This window comes from Eutrema salsugineum, unplaced genomic scaffold (genome assembly GCF_000478725.1).
Source record: "Eutrema salsugineum unplaced genomic scaffold, Eutsalg1_0 scaffold_18, whole genome shotgun sequence".
Lineage (NCBI taxonomy): Eukaryota > Viridiplantae > Streptophyta > Magnoliopsida > Brassicales > Brassicaceae > Eutrema > Eutrema salsugineum.
The window spans coordinates 1369886-1385888 of NW_006256846.1; the positions used below are offsets into that span (position 1 = coordinate 1369886).

General features: G+C 42.2%; 1 non-coding gene across 1 annotated transcript; it reads right to left on the bottom strand.

Moving 5' to 3' along the window:
* Nucleotides 1-293: 293 nt before the first annotated feature.
* On the bottom strand, nt 294-400 carry LOC112087411. The gene has a single exon (XR_002900092.1). It is a non-coding gene; the product is annotated as a small nucleolar RNA R71 (small nucleolar RNA).
* Nucleotides 401-16003: the final 15603 nt, after the last annotated feature.

A 16003-nucleotide genomic window follows, 5' to 3' on the forward strand; every position in this document is an offset into this window, starting at 1 on the left:
CTGAAAACGATTTTGAGATCAAGTCTGGCTTGATCAACATGGTGCAATCAAACAGGTTCCATGGCTTGGCAGTAGAAGACCCACTAGATCACATTGACAACTTTGATAGAGTTTGTGATCTAACTAAGATGAATGGAGTGAGTGAGGCCAGTTTCAAGTTGAGGCTGTTCCCTTTTTCTCTAGGAAACAAAGCTCATCAGTGGGAAAAGTCTCTACCTCAAGGATCAGTCACAACATGGGAGCAATGCAAAAGAGCATTTCTAACCAAGTTCTTCTCTTCATCAAGAACAGCAAGGTTAAGAAATGAAATCTCAAGTTTCATTCAGAAGAACCATGAATCATTTTGTGAGGCTTGGGAAAGATTTAGAGGGTATACCATGCAATGCCCTCACCATGGATTCTCAGATTGTCAGCTGCTAAGTACCTTCTACAGAGGTGCTTTACCAAAGGTCAGACTCCTCTTGGACACAGCTTCAAATGGTAATTTCATGACCAAGGAAGTCAATGATGCCATGACCCTAGTGGAGAATGTAGCTCAGAGTGATGAGCTTTATGGATCAGACTTTGAAAGGAATTCAAGAGGAGCTGTGAGTGCTGAAGAGGAAAGGACAAGGAAAGACATCAAGTCTCTCAATGAGAAGCTAGACACACTTCTCTTAGCTTCTCATCAGTCAGCCAACTTTGTTAGAGATGTGAATCATGTGTTTAAAGACACATTTCAAAGGGAAGACATCACAGCTGAGGTGAACTTTGTAGGTGGCCAACAAGGTTACCAAAGGGGCTTTACCTACTACAAGAATCCCCCAAACCAGAACTTCTATCCTCAAAACACTCAACAACAAGGTTTTGTCTCTCCCCAACAACAAAGTCTCCAACAGAACTCAGAGAATAAGGATCAAGAAGTGCAGAACCTGCTCCAGAAAATCCTCAAAGGTCAAGAAAGTGGTGCCATAGACTTCAACAAGAAAATGGCAGAGATTAACAACAAGGTGGATTGCACTTATTCTGATCTTCTAACTCAACTTTCAACCTTGGCTTCCAAAGTCAAGACTCTAGAGAACAACAAGGGCCACTGCAGTTCTTAAGCTCAAAGATCTTTACCAGGGACATCAATTGCACATCAAACAGAATACTGCAATGCAATCCTCTCAAATGATGAGAATCATGCTGCTGTCCAAGAAATTGAGTACCTTCTCCATGGCAATGTCTCAAGTGAAAAATGCCTGACAAAAGATGATGAGGACGCCATCATAGATGAGTTTGAATTCCTGTTCAGTGATCTCAATAAGGACATTGAGAAAGAAGGTGGGGAGGCAGCTTCTTTTGATATGAGAAAGAATGATTCTGAGATTACTGAAAGAAAGGATCAGAGAATGGTTCAAGGAAGGACATCTGATGGAGTCTCTAGCACTGGTTCAACAAGGGTGAAACCCAAATCAATTCCCAAGCTAGGTAATCCAGGAAAGTTCTCCATCTCATGCTCTCTTGGAAGTTTGAAAGTGGACAATGCTTTATGTGATTCTGGATCAAGCATCAGTATAATGTCTTTAAACATGGTGGAGAGACTAGGGATCAAGAGTCTTAAGAATCACCCCATGTCAATTACCTTTGGAGATTCATCCTCAAAGACGCCATATGGAATCCTTGAAGACTACCCATTAAAGATTGGTGAATGCACAGTTCCAACTGTTTTTGTAGTCATGAAGATGAAAAAGACCAAAGAGCTACCTCTTCTGCTTGGAACTCCATTTCTGAACACCACAGGAGCAAGGATGGACTTTGATACTCAAAGAGTGGTGCTTACTAAGGTAGATGATGAAGTAGCTTATCCCCTTAAACCTCCTCTTGCTGGGTTTTGTGGGGTTATATCTGATGATTCTTATGAGTTGAAACACTATGAGATGAAGTATGTGGGGAGTATCGGAACTATAGAAGAAGCTCAACCCCTTGCATCTGTTGAGAAGAAGAAAGAATCCTTAGTAAGACCTGATCTTTAGTTTGAAGGAGATTTCTTTAGTGATGATGAAGCTTGCTTGGAATCTTTTTCTCCCACACCAAGTGAGAAGGAGGTCAGCAGCAACAAAATCAATGGTTCAGGGTCTCAAGACAAGAACCCAACAAGCACCAAATCATTCACTCTTGGGTCCTCTTCTCAGGTGATAAAGCTCACTCCATGGAAGTTTGATGGTGGAGCTGTGGAATACAAGGTTAAAGGCATTGGAGGATCAAAACCTTTTGCAAAAGTCAGGGCAATCCTCACACAAGAGCTCATAGACAAAGGATCTGATGGTGTCCAAGAGCTGATGAACAAGGACCTCATGCTTGAATTCATGGACAAGACAAGGAGCATCAAAGCTCCTCCTCTCCCTCACTAAAAAGAGTGTAAGAAGTCAAACTTAGTGACTTTAAACAAAGTGCTCTTGGGAGACACCCCAAGCTTATCCTTTGTAAATATTCTTTTTAATGCTTTCTTTTGGTGTTTTTAGGATGTTTTGATGTGTCTTGTGGAGTGTGTTCAGGTTACAGATGACCTGGTGTTCTTTGGCCTCAAGGAATGGTGGACAAGATGCAAGGAAATGCAAAATTTGGCTAAGTTCACAGTTTTCCATGACCATGAATCACTGCTTGACCCATGCGTGGCATGAGGCTTTTTCTTGGATGCCAACCTTTGGTGATTGCCATGGGGAGATTGCCACGCCCAGAATTGAACCGTGGCAAGTTGAATTTTGAATAGACCACCATTCGGCTTTTGCCACGGGAGGAATGCCACGGGTAGATTCAAGGTGTGGCAACATGTTTTAAGGCAGCAGAACCTTCGGCTTTTGCCATGGTCTCTTTGCCACGGTCACATCCAAGCCGTGGCAATGTGTTAGAGGAAGAAAAAAAGAATGCCACGGGCTGTCCAGAGGAGCTTCCAGACCATGGCAACAGGGGGTGGCAAGAGGAACAATGCACAAAAACGAGCTCCACCCCTCACTACAAGCACGTTCAGATCAGTGCAAGGAGCAACATCAAAACTTGGACACTTCCAGTGATGTTTAGCCCTCTGAGATTCACAATTCCACTACTCCCTTCCATCAAAAACAAATCTGGTAACACTCCAAACTCCTTGTACATATTCATCTAGTTCTTTATTTCTCATTTTGCATCTTTCTTGCTTTTGCCTTTCACTCCTGTCTTATGCTTTTATTGTTGAGAAGACCAATAAAACACTAGACATTATACAAAGCTCGGTATGATCTCTCAATGTCATTACCGAGACTAGTATTTGGCTAAGTGGTAAATAATAAGGGCCGGTCTTTAGTACTGATCCTACAAGGAGTTTCCAGGCCCAACAAGAAGTCCAATAAGCATTCCCAAAGTCAATGTAGCCGCTGGAGGGAAAACAAGTCAAAGAGAAAGTAGTTTGAACCTTATTTAGACATGTGACTATTGCGCAGGCCTGTCACTATCAGTATTGGGATCTCTTCTCTTTTGTATCTTTCCCAACGGTCTCTTAGCTAGGGTTTTGTTTCCCTTTTGTCGACCTAGTTATGTATCTTGTACCACATTGTGGAGACAATTGAATATAGAATCTCTTCTTTCTTCACATTCTCTCTAAAGTCTCTCTTATTATCGTTATGTCCCTTAATCTATTCCGCAACTATGTCCTTATCACTCTTTAATTCTCACATGGTATCAGAGCAATGATCCTCATTGTCTCGTTCTAAAACTCTTTTTTTCCAAAATTCTTCTTCCATACTCCTTCTTCATCTCTCGTGTTCTTCCTGTTCTTCATTCTCTTCTTTTACGACTTCTTATTACCCGGTGGATAAAAGCTTTATCCTTCGGTCCCTCATTCTTTCCTCCTCCTCATGTCGAGCGACTTGTCTATGGAGACCTCCAAATCCGTTGTCATTCCTGTTACTCTAAGAGGAGAAAACTATCTCCTGTGGTCTAGAACCACTAAAACTGCCTTATGTGGCCGAGGGCTTTGGAACCATGTTTTGGAAGACAAAACACCAAAGGGAGCTACCAAAGGTGAAGGAACAGAAGCTGATGCCACTCCTGAAGAAGTGAAGTGGTTCCAAGAAGAAACGGTCCTCGGCTTGATCCAGAACTCTCTTGAGCCAGCCATACTTGAGTCTTACTCTTATTGCGAAACCGCTAAGGCGCTTTGGGAGACTCTAAGGAATGTCTATGGCAATATCTCTAATCTTAACCGTGTCTTTGAAGTCAAGAAGGCTATCAATGCCTTAAGCCAAGAAGACATGGAGTTCACAAAACACTTTGGGAGATTCAGATCTCTATGGGCCGAGTTGGAGATGTTAAGACCAGCCACTCTTGACCCGGCTGTGTTGAATGAAAGGCGCGAGCAAGACAAGGTCTTCGGACTCATGCTCACTCTCAACCCGATCTTTAATGATCTCATTAAGCATATTCTCAGAGAAGACAAACTCCCAAGCCTTGAAGATGTTTGTTCCCGAATCCAAAAGGAGCAAGGCACTTTCGGCTTATTTGGTGGAAAAGGAGAGCTTCTCACTGCCAACAAAGGCGTCTTTAAGCAAGAAGAAAAGAGGCCTTACTGTGAACACTGCAAAAAGAAAGGTCATGTTAAGGAGAAATGCTGGATCTTGCATCCACACCTCAAACCGAGCAAGTTCAAGGAATCTAGGAGCAATGTGGCTTGTGAGTCCTCGGAAACTCTCAGGCAAACCGGTCCATCTACTTCAAGAGACGAGGTGGCCATGGTTGCATCTGGAGATTTTGTTAGAAAAGCAGACCTGGAGGCGGTCATCAAAGCCATTGCCTCTTTAAAGGAATCTGGTATCACCTTCTATACTCATAAACCTAGTACTTCTCTTGTTGTAGATTCAGGAGCATCTCACCATATGATTAGTAACTCAAACCTGTTAAACAACATAGAGCCAGCACTAGGTAACGTTATTATAGCTAATGGTGATAAGATACCTGTAGAAGGAACTGGTGACCTGCGATTATTTAACAAGAACTCTAAAGCGTTTTATATGCCTAAGTTCATGATAGCAGGAATTTTTCAATCCTTGATCAATTCCTCAACTACTCATGTCATTGTAGCACTTGAGGTATCAATCAAAATGGAGAGATTCTAGACACTAGAACTATGAGGAGCTATCTTAATTCAAGTCTAACAAGCGGATGAGTTGGTAACAAGGTGATCTAAAATATAAAGTAAACAAAAAAAACAAGCAGTAATTTAAGAACAAGCAACAAGACAACAAAACAAAGACTCAGATTCAAAACAAAGAGAAAGCTAAACCTCTAGATGTGATCATTGATTAGGGTGCTTTAGAGATTTATTCATGATGCTAAGAACAATAATGCAATGCAAGTTACTCTTTAGTCTAGACTTCAAAAGCAGATTAATTCATTCCCATGACAATAAACTCTTTGTAAATCACTTAATCAAGATTAATTCACCTTAAGCAAGATCAAGCAATCAACAAGCATAAAGTATCAAGTCTAATAATGACCAAACGGTTTCTATTTCAAGGAGACCGAATCTTACACAGAAAGCAGCAACAAGCAATCACATGATCTCAAAACCAATTAACTTAGAACTCAAATCTAGACTAATCCTCTCATGAAGGCATTAATCTCTACACTAATCCACTTTCAAACCAAATCATCATTTGTGAAATATGAATCAGTGAGCATTAAGAAACAGTTCTAATATGTCATTCATGCATTTAACAAATCATTCCCATGATGAAAAAGGCATAAACCCTTAGCTTAGCTCATTCAGACATTTCATCAAACATCTTGTGGGTGGAGAAATGACTAAGGTCTAGATCAGAGTGATGTGCAAAGATCTAGCATTAAGAGCAGCTAACTAAGGAAAGGAGATGAGAATCTAGAACCTAAACATCATAAACCGATCATCTAAGCACCCTAATCTACACACCTAGAAGCTTAAAAGATAACTACTCACTAATCATGATTAACACACCATTTCCTTTGCAAGAGGTGGTGTTAATCATGATTAGAAGCAGAGATGAGATGATTAGATGATAAGAAACAGCTTTAAGATGATTAAATCTGCTAGATATCTCTTGATCAAACTCGTTTTTACACTAAGAAGCAGAGAGAAAACAAAAAGAGGCAGATTAGAGGATAAGATAAAGCATAACTAGGGTTTTAGTCTCTAAAAACTATTTATATAAAAGGGTGTGGGCCGGGTCAGCCCAGGACAAACTGGGTACTGACCCGCCCTTTCTGGGTTTCTGGAGCCACCCCTCGCCATCTGAAGAAGTCTCACACCGAGGGCCATACACCAGGGGGTCATGTGCTGGGTTGAAACTTTGATAAACACTTGAAGAACATGCATGAGACTTGGCATTTGATCCGGTTAAAGCTTTGAAACGTGAAGAGGATTTGTTTGTGATCTGGGTTGGAGAGATGAGGACCTCGGCATACATGCCGAGGTGCCTGGTACCCGAGGTTTGTGTAACATAGGAGCTCGGCATAGCATGCTGAAGGGTTCACACCAAGGTCTGCTTCAACACTTAGTCGTTTGGGGATCATTTTGGTGATCAAGGGAGCCTCGGTGTTGAAAGGCCGAAGTCCTACCTCGAGGTATAGTCCCAAGGCTTCGTAAACATGCCTCCTCGGCATACATGCCGAGGTATTCACGCCGAGGTAGGACACAGCACTTAGCTTACAGTTGCATCTCTTAAAACCCGAATTGAGCAGCTTCTCTTCTGTTCAGTGTAACTTTCAGCTCGTAACTCCAAATGACCTGAAACCAGTTCCATGAGAAAGATAACTCATTCAGCTCGATCTTTGGTGAAGAAACTATCGGCGCTTGGGAAGTGGAAGGCTTCCTGGAGGGCTCATCTTCGCAATGCATTTACACGATCAGAGAAAGGCGTCTAGACATGTGTCCATTCCGGAGACGTTAAATTCTTGCTCATACATTTGAATTGGATGATCTTGGACGTTCTGGAAAGAGGACTCAAAAATCTCTGATTCTTATGAAGACCCCGGAAACTGAATCTGCCTGGAAGTGCGCCGTCCTTCGCATTCTTCGGAGCTCATCGGGTCGGTCCAAGACGGCAGCGAGACAGGGGTTTCTTCCGAGGAGCTCAACTTTCTGCTCACGCGTCCGAATTCCATTATTCCACTTGCTATGGAACCATGATCCAATCGTCTCCAACTTTGATGAAGCCCCCGACAACTGAATCGGACCGGAAGGTTCCCCGGACAGGCGATCATTCAGGAGTATCGGATTGTTCCGGAATGGATGCGAGAGAGGTCTGTCTTCCGATTACCATATCTTTCAGATCCGTGGGCCAAATGCTTTGATTCCAACTGTTCTGAACTCTTGACTCAGTTATCTCCAACGTTTATGAAGACTCCGACAGCTGAATCGGCCGGCAAGATTTTCCGGTGACGCGATTTCGGAAATGTATCTGCACCCGGGATTTTTGGCCGAGAGACTTGACCGCGGTACGTGTTTTTGACCGAGAAAGCTACCCGCGGGAAGGATTTTGGCCGAGGATCTTCGACTTTCAGTACAGCATTTTGCCGAGAAACCCAAAATTGCTCCTTTTTACCATTTTTGATCATTCCAACTCCATTTCTTCATCTGAATCACATCCTCCACTCCAAATTGGCTCCAAAAGCACCTGTTTAACACTCCAAAACATGCAAAACTCTCTTGGACCTAATGTAATCTCCTAAGTCCTAAAACAATGCTTAAAGACCTAAAATGCATGAGATAATACATGATTTGGACTAAAATATGTACACCTAATGATGCAATTTATGAATATATCAGTTCACCTCAAACCTGTTATCTGTGAAAAGAACTACTAGGGATCTGAATTGCAAAGCTATATTTGGTCCTAATGAGGTTTATTTTCAGGATATTGAGAATGGAAAAGTGCTTGGCAGAGGTGGAACTAAAGATGAACTTTATGTTCTTGAAGATTTATCACCAAGCACTTCTGATTTATTATCGCCTAACTCTTGTCTTTCTGTTTGTCTGAATGCAATGTGGCATGCTAGACTAGGTCATCCCCACTCTCGGGCTTTAGAACTAATGTTACCTCATGTTTCTTTTGATCACTCAAGTTTGAAGCATGTATTCTTGGTAAACATTGCAAAAGTGTATTTCCTAAATCATCGGCTATTTATGAGAATTGTTTTGACTTAGTTCATTCAGATGTATGGACCTCACCCTGCTCATCTAGAGATAACAACAAGTACTTTGTCACTTTTATTGATGAAAAATCGAAATATACTTGGGTTACTCTTCTTCCTTCAAAGGATAGAGTGTTTGATGCATTTCTGAATTTTCAAAATTATGTCACTAATCAATTCAATGCCAAGCTTAAAATTTTGAGATCAGATAATGGAGGAGAATACACTAGCCATCGATTCAAAGAGCACATTGCAAAACACGGCATCATACACCAAACAAGTTGTCCTTATACACCACAACAGAATGGGGTGGCTGAAAGGAAGAACAGGCATCTTATGGAGGTGGCTAGGTCCATGATGTTCCACACCAATGTGCCTAAGAGATTTTGGGGAGATGCAGTTCTAGCCGCATGTTATCTCATTAACAGGATACCTACAAAAGTCTTGAAAGACCTATCTCCATTTGAGGTACTTAACAAAACCAAACCTTCTATTGATCACTTAAGAGTATTCGGATGTGTTTGTTTTGTTTTGATACCAGGAGAACACCGGAACAAGCTAGAAGCCAAGAGTTCTAAGTGCATGTTCTTAGGCTACTCAACGACTCAAAAGGGTTATAAGTGCTTTGAACCTTCCACCAATCGAACTATTGTGTCTCGGGATGTGAGGTTTCTTGAACACCAAGGGTTCTACACTAACAAGGATTGGGAGAGTCTTAAAGATCTGTCAAGATCACCCAGTGACCGAGCCGCTAGTCTGCGTTTCCTCCTAGATCATCTCGGAAATTTGGGCACCTCTACACCACCATCAGTCCCAAGCTCAAGTAATGAGAACAATCCTGTGGACACCGAGCTCCAAGATCAGAGATCAGATCCTGAAGCCACTCCAATACCTCAACAAGATGATGTGGAGCAAGGCACAAATGACCTGGCTTCTGAACCTGATGAAGAGGCAATACAAGATGAGGTGCACGAGGAACCTGTCCCAGCTCTGAGAAGAAGTACACGACTGAGGAAAGCAATACAAGATGAGGTGCACGAGGAACCTGTCCCAGCTCTGAGAAGAAGTACACGACTGAGGAAAGCTGTTTATTATAATAACCAAGCTGTTTCTCATCCGGCTCAACTGAAATGTTCTCTTGCCCTTGTACCGATGGAACACCAGGCGTTTCTTGGCAAAATCGAAACTCACCTCATTCCTCAAAGCTATGAAGAGGCTAAAGATAAGGAGGAATGGATTGGTGCAATTGGGGCCGAAAAAGATGCTATGGTAAAGAATCATACATGGGATGAAGCTGAGCTCCCACCAGGCAAGAAAGCAGTTAGTTCAAAGTGGGTTTTCACCATTAAATACAAAACCGATGGTGAAATAGAAAGACACAAGGCAAGATTAGTGGCACGAGGATTCACTCAAACCTATGGAGCCGATTACACTGATACCTTTGCACCAGTGGCCAATCTTAAAACGGTGAGAGTGATTCTCTCTTTAGCTACAAACTTGTCTTGGGAGCTGTGGCAGATGGATGTGAAGAATGCCTTTCTTCAAGGAGAGCTTGAGGAAGAGGTATATATGAAGCCGCCACCAGGGCTTGAGGATACCATCGCACCCGGAAAAGTCTTGCGACTGAGGAAGGCCATATATGGTCTCAAGCAATCTCCACGGGCCTGGTATCACAAGCTCAGCTTCACCCTCCGGGATCATGGCTTTAAGAAATCTGAATCCGACCACACCTTATTCACCTTACAAAGTTCACAAGGTATTGTTGTTGTTCTGATCTATGTTGATGATCTTATCATCTCAGGAGACAACAAAGAAGGTATAAGGTCCACTAAAGAGTTTCTCAAATCTGTTTTTGATATTAAAGATCTTGGAGAACTTAAGTACTTTCTAGGAATAGAGGTGTGCCGATCTGAGGATGGCCTCTTCTTATCCCAAAGAAAGTACACACTCGATCTTCTTCATGATACAGGTTTCTCTGAAGCCAGACCGGTCAAAACACCTCTTGAAGATGGTTACAAGGTCACTCGAAAGGGGGAGACATCAGATGAGCCGTTCAAAGACATACCACTATATCGCAAGCTTGTGGGTAAGCTGATCTACTTGACACTTACTAGACCTGACTTGTGTTTTTCTGTGAATCAGGTGAGTCAACACATGCAAAACCCCACCATTTACCATTGGAGCTTAGTGGAACGCATCCTAAGATACCTGAAAGGATCATCTGGCCAAGGCATTTGGATGGGAAAGAATGATAACACCGAGATTGTTGGGTATTGCGATGCTGATTGGGCTGGAGATAGAAATGATAGAAAATCTACTACTGGATATTGCACATTCGTTGGAGGCAACTTGGTGACTTGGAAAACCAAGAAGCAAAAGGTGGTGTTCGATTCAAGTGCTGAATCAGAGTATAGAGCTATGAAGAAACTCGAAAACGAGCTCACCTGGCTCAAAGCACTACTCAAAGACCTCAACATTGAATCTCCAGGTCCCATGACCTTCCACTGTGACAATCAGGCGGCTATTCACATTGCAAATAACTCAGTCTTTCATGAAAGGACCACGCACATCGAGATAGACTGTCATAAGGTGCGGCAGAAGATTGAAGAAGGAGTAATACTCCCATGTTTCACTCGAAGTGAAGATCAGCTAGCCGACATTTTTACCAAAGCAGCAAGTCCCAGAGTTTGTGACCACATCTACAGCAAACTGGGGCTAGTCGATCTCGCTCATGTCTGATCTGATGCTCCCTGATCCATAGGCCTTGTACTCTTTTTCCTTGGCATAGTTTTTATCCCATGAGGTTTTTCTATGTCAAGGTTTTAATGAGGCATCGTGCTATGGGTCTTCAAGCTTAGTAATAACATGTATATCGCTAAGCTTGAGGGGGAGTGTTGAGAAGACCAATAAAACACTAGACATTATACAAAGCTCGGTATGATCTCTCAATGTCATTACCGAGACTAGTATTTGGCTAAGTGGTAAATAATAAGGGCCGGTCTTTAGTACTGATCCTACAAGGAGTTTCCAGGCCCAACAAGAAGTCCAATAAGCATTCCCAAAGTCAATGTAGCCGCTGGAGGGAAAACAAGTCAAAGAGAAAGTAGTTAGAACCTTATTTAGACATGTGACTATTGCGCAGGCCTGTCACTATCAGTATTGGGATCTCTTCTCTTTTGTATCTTTCCCAACGGTCTCTTAGCTAGGGTTTTGTTTCCCTTTTGTCGACCTAGTTATGTATCTTGTACCACATTGTGGAGAAAGGCCACCTTGGATCAAACTTAGCAGGAAGTGTTAGGTTTAGAGTGACAAGGGCAGGTCTCATTGAGTGCTGTGTTCCAACATCATGGAACTGAGAGTGTTGGTGAGGAATAAGTGTGGGGGAAAAGACTTGTTGGTGAGTGGAAAAAGGTGAGATGAGTGGAAAAGAGAGAGTGGAAATAGCTAGGGGAATGAAAGAAAAAGAAATCAGTCTTGGAGTTTTGAGTTAAAGAAAGTGAGCTCTGGTGTTGAAAAGAAAGAGTCTAGCCTCTAAGTAAAAAGAAAAGAAAAAAAGAGGCTAGAGGTTGCAAAAGAAAAAGAGCTGTGTAAAGTTTGAACTCCAAGACTTGAGAGTGAAAGTGAAAAGTAAGTCCCCTAGTGAGAGGAAGATAAGTGTGAAAAGTGAGGTTCTTGAGAGAGTGAGCAAGTGAGAAAGCTTTGAGTAGAGGGTGGGGTGTGATGAGTCTTTGCCCTTGTATGCATAGGTTGCTTTTTACCTTTAGCATTCTGCCAAAGTTTGATCATTCATAGAGAGATCCCTTTGCTGCATTAAACGCGCTTGAACACTGATGAGATCATTTTAATCTCATAGCCTCTTCCTAGCCAAGCCAGCTTGTTTAAACATTGCATCATGAGATTCACCTGATAAAAGCTTAATGAATGTGAAAGAGTTGAGAGAGAGAAGAACTTGTGGAGATTCCTTGCTGAGTTGATATATATTTGAGTATGGCTTTGCATTGCATAATTGAGCATGAACTTGAATTCTCATTGTGATCACTTCTCTCAAAAAGGAAATGTGAACTCCCATGCATTCAACCTCTCTCTCTCATTTGTTGTTGTTTGCTTGAGGACAAGCAAAGGACAAGTGTGGGGGAGTTGATATGTTCATAATTTGCATCATTTAGGTTGCATTTTTCATTCCAAATCATGTTTTATTTCATGGATTTTAGGTCTTTAGGGTTTTTTATAGAACTTAGGAGTTGCATTAGGTCCCAATGAGTCTTTGCATGTTTTGAGTGTTTATCAGGTGTATTTGGAGCTATTTGGAGCTGAAAAGATGAATCCAGGAAGTGGAATGGTGACCAAGGCTTAAAAAATGTTGAATTGGGTTTTTGGAGGTTCTCGGCCATTCTCACGCACCAGGAAGATTTTTCTCGGCCATTCTCACGTACCGCGGGTGGATTTTATCGGCCAAAATGCGTACCGGCTAATGATTCCTCGGCCAAAATCTTCGGGTGCATACATGTTTACAAAATCGCCTGTCCGGGGAACCTTCCGATCCGATTCAGCTGTCGGGTGCTTCATCAAAGTTAGAGAGGATTGGATAACGGTTCCAGAGCAAGTAGAATCATGGAATTCGGACGCGTGAGCAGAAAGTTAAGCTCGTCGGAAGAAACTCCGGTCTCTCTGCCGTTTTGGACCAAGCCGATGAGCTCCGAAGAATGCAAAGGACGGTGCACTTCCAGACCGATTCATTTTACGGGGCCTTCATGAGAATCAGAGATATTCGAGTCCTCTTTCCAGAACATCCAAGATCATTCAATTCGGAGCTATGAACAAGACGATACGGTCTCCGGAATGGACACATGTCTAGACGCCTTTCCCTGATCGTGTAAATACACTGCGAAGATGAGCACTCCAGGAAACCTTCCACTTCCCAAGCACCGAAGCTTCCTTCACCAAAGTTGAAGATATATAAGTATTCTGTCCTCCGCAACCAGAATCACACAATTCGGACCAATATCCTGTAAGTTAAGCCTCCCGGAATGCGAAAAGGTCCAAGCAGCCCTGAACGATGCGAGCTAAGGGAAAGATGCCACGACGGAACGCCACGGTCCACACCTGACCGTGGCACTTAATTGCAGTCCTTTGGCACTTGACACGATCTTCATGCCATGGTCTACACTTGACCGTGGCAAAGTAGCATTTGGCCGGGAAGGACTTTACTCATCTTCGGCGATTGGCACGGTCTCAATGTCACGGTCTAGGACTTGGCCGTGGCAACTTTTTACTCATCTTCGGCGATTGACACTGTGAGAATGCCACGGTCTACATCATACCGTGGCAAGGTACTACTAATGAAGCCAACTTTCCGGATTTGACATGGTCTTGAGGCACGGCCTTGAACCTGACCACGGCAAGCAATGAAGATCTTTGACACGCCCATAATGCCACGGCCAAACATCAGGCCGTGGCAATCATCGAATGATCAACACCTTGCCACGCCCAACATGACACGGTCCAGATCAAGACCGTGGCAATCCAAGAAGTTCATCACCCAAACCCACAAAGGAAGAGACACGGCCACTAGACATAGTGTAAATCAAGCCATGGCAACCTTGATCATGAAGAATCTGTCCAAGAACTTTGACACTCTCAGTTTGCCACGGTCTGGCCAAGCATCATCTGACCGTGGCAAACCACACCACTATCCATCAAAGCCGGGTCAGGACCTAGTTTGTCCTGAGCTGACCCGGTCCGCAAGAGACACTATATATGCTTTTAAGGTTTTTTTCCAAAGGGAGAGCTTGGTTTTCTCTCTAGTTTTCTTTCCTTTTTAGTGCAAAAACGAGTTTGTTAAGAGATATCTCAAGGATTTAATCAATCTAAGTCTGTTTCTTATCATCTCATCTTCTTATCTTTGCTTCTAATCATGATTAACATCACCTCTTGCAAAGGAAATGGTGTGTTCATCATGATTAGTGAGTAGTCTTCTTTTAAGCTTCTAGGTGTGTAGATTAGGGTGCTTAGATGTAGATTAATGATTGTTTAAGCTTAGATTCTCTTCTCCTTTCCTTAGTTAGCTGATCCTAATGCTAGATCTCTCATTATAAGCTTGATCTAGAACTTAGACATTTCTCCACCCACAAGGTGTTTGATGAAATGCCTGAATAAGCTAATTTAAGGGTTTATGCCTTTTTCATCATGGGAATGATTGTTAAATGCATGAATGACATATTAGAACTGTTCCTTAATGCTCATTGATTCATATTACACAAATGATGATTTGGTTTGAAAATGGATTAGTGTAGAGGTTAGTGCCTTCATGAGAGGACTAATCTAGATTAGAGTTCTAAGTTAATTGGAATTTGAGATCATGTGATGTTTGCTTTATCTTTCTGTATAAGATTCAGTCTTTCTTAGCTCTTATTTTGATGCACAAAGAGGCTGTCTGGTCATTTTAGACTTGGAACCTTATGCTTGTTGATTGTTTATTCATCTAATGGGAATTAGTCTTAAATTGGTAATTAACAAAGGGATTTTTGTCATGAGAATGAATTAATCTGATTTGGAAGTCTAGACTAAAGAATTGCAAGTGTTGCATTGTTTGCTTAGCATCATGAATTCACATGTAAAGCACCCTGATCAATGATCACATCTAGAGGTTTAACTTTTTCTTTATTTGAATTTGAGTGTTTGTTTAGTTTCTCTTGCTTGTTTAATTCTTAATTACTGCTTGTTCTTGTTTGCTTTATCTTTTTAGATCACCTTGTTACCAACTCATCTGCTTATTAGACTTGAATTAAGATAGCTCCTCATAGTTCTAATGTCTAGAATCTCTCCATTTTGATTGATACCTCAAGTGCTACAATGACATGAGTAGTTGAGGAATTGATCAAGGATTGAAAATTCCTACTATCACCTTGAATGCTTCAGTTGGTCCTTGAGAAAACGTTGAGATTTTGAGTCTCAGTTCCTCAGACCTGGCATCATCATAGAAATTGTGCAGGAAGGCGTTTCTGGTCTCCTCCCAAGTAGTTAGTGATCCTGGTTCCAACTGCTTCAGCCAGTTAGCTGCTTCTCTAGCAAGAGAGTATGGGAACAGCTTACAGAAAAGGAAATCATTGGACACTCCATTGTACTTGATGCTGGTGACCAAGTCCTCAAATCCCTCAATATGATCCATCGGATGCTCATGAGAAAGACCATGGAAAGGATGCTGACCCACAAGAGTGTAATACACAGGCTTGAGCTCAAAATTGTTCCTATGAAATGCAGGAGCGCGAATCGCGGACCGATTTGCATAGAATTGCTCAGGCCTGTTGTAGTTACCCAGCGTCCTGATGATGTTACCCTCTCCATCAAGTCGCTGGCCTCTCTCATTACACACATGACCTTCTTGGTCTCTCCAGACTCCAGCATAATCACAAACCAATGCCAATGCGTTCTCCATCTCTGCTGGTTTCTGAGACAAAGAGAAAGAGCAATGTAAGTAACAAAGTAAAAATAAAATTAAGAAAAACAACGTGTGTCGCGCGTCGCTCGACACTAAAAAAAAAAAAAAAAAATTAGTCGAAACTCAAGAACTTTTAATGGCGAAAATCAAGTCCCCGGCAACGGCGCCAAAACTTGATCTGCTCAAAGTTTAATCCCTAAGCTACTCTGCAAGAGCACAGATGTGCAGTTGTAATATGTAGGGGTCGAAGCACAGAGACGAGAAATAGCAATGCAAATAGCGATGAAAATAAAGATAAACAAATGCAGTAAAAACGTTTGTAAAGTTCAGATGGGTGGAGATTAGATCTAGGGCATTTCTCAGGAAATCAATGAATGCAGAACAATCGATTAATCAGGGTTC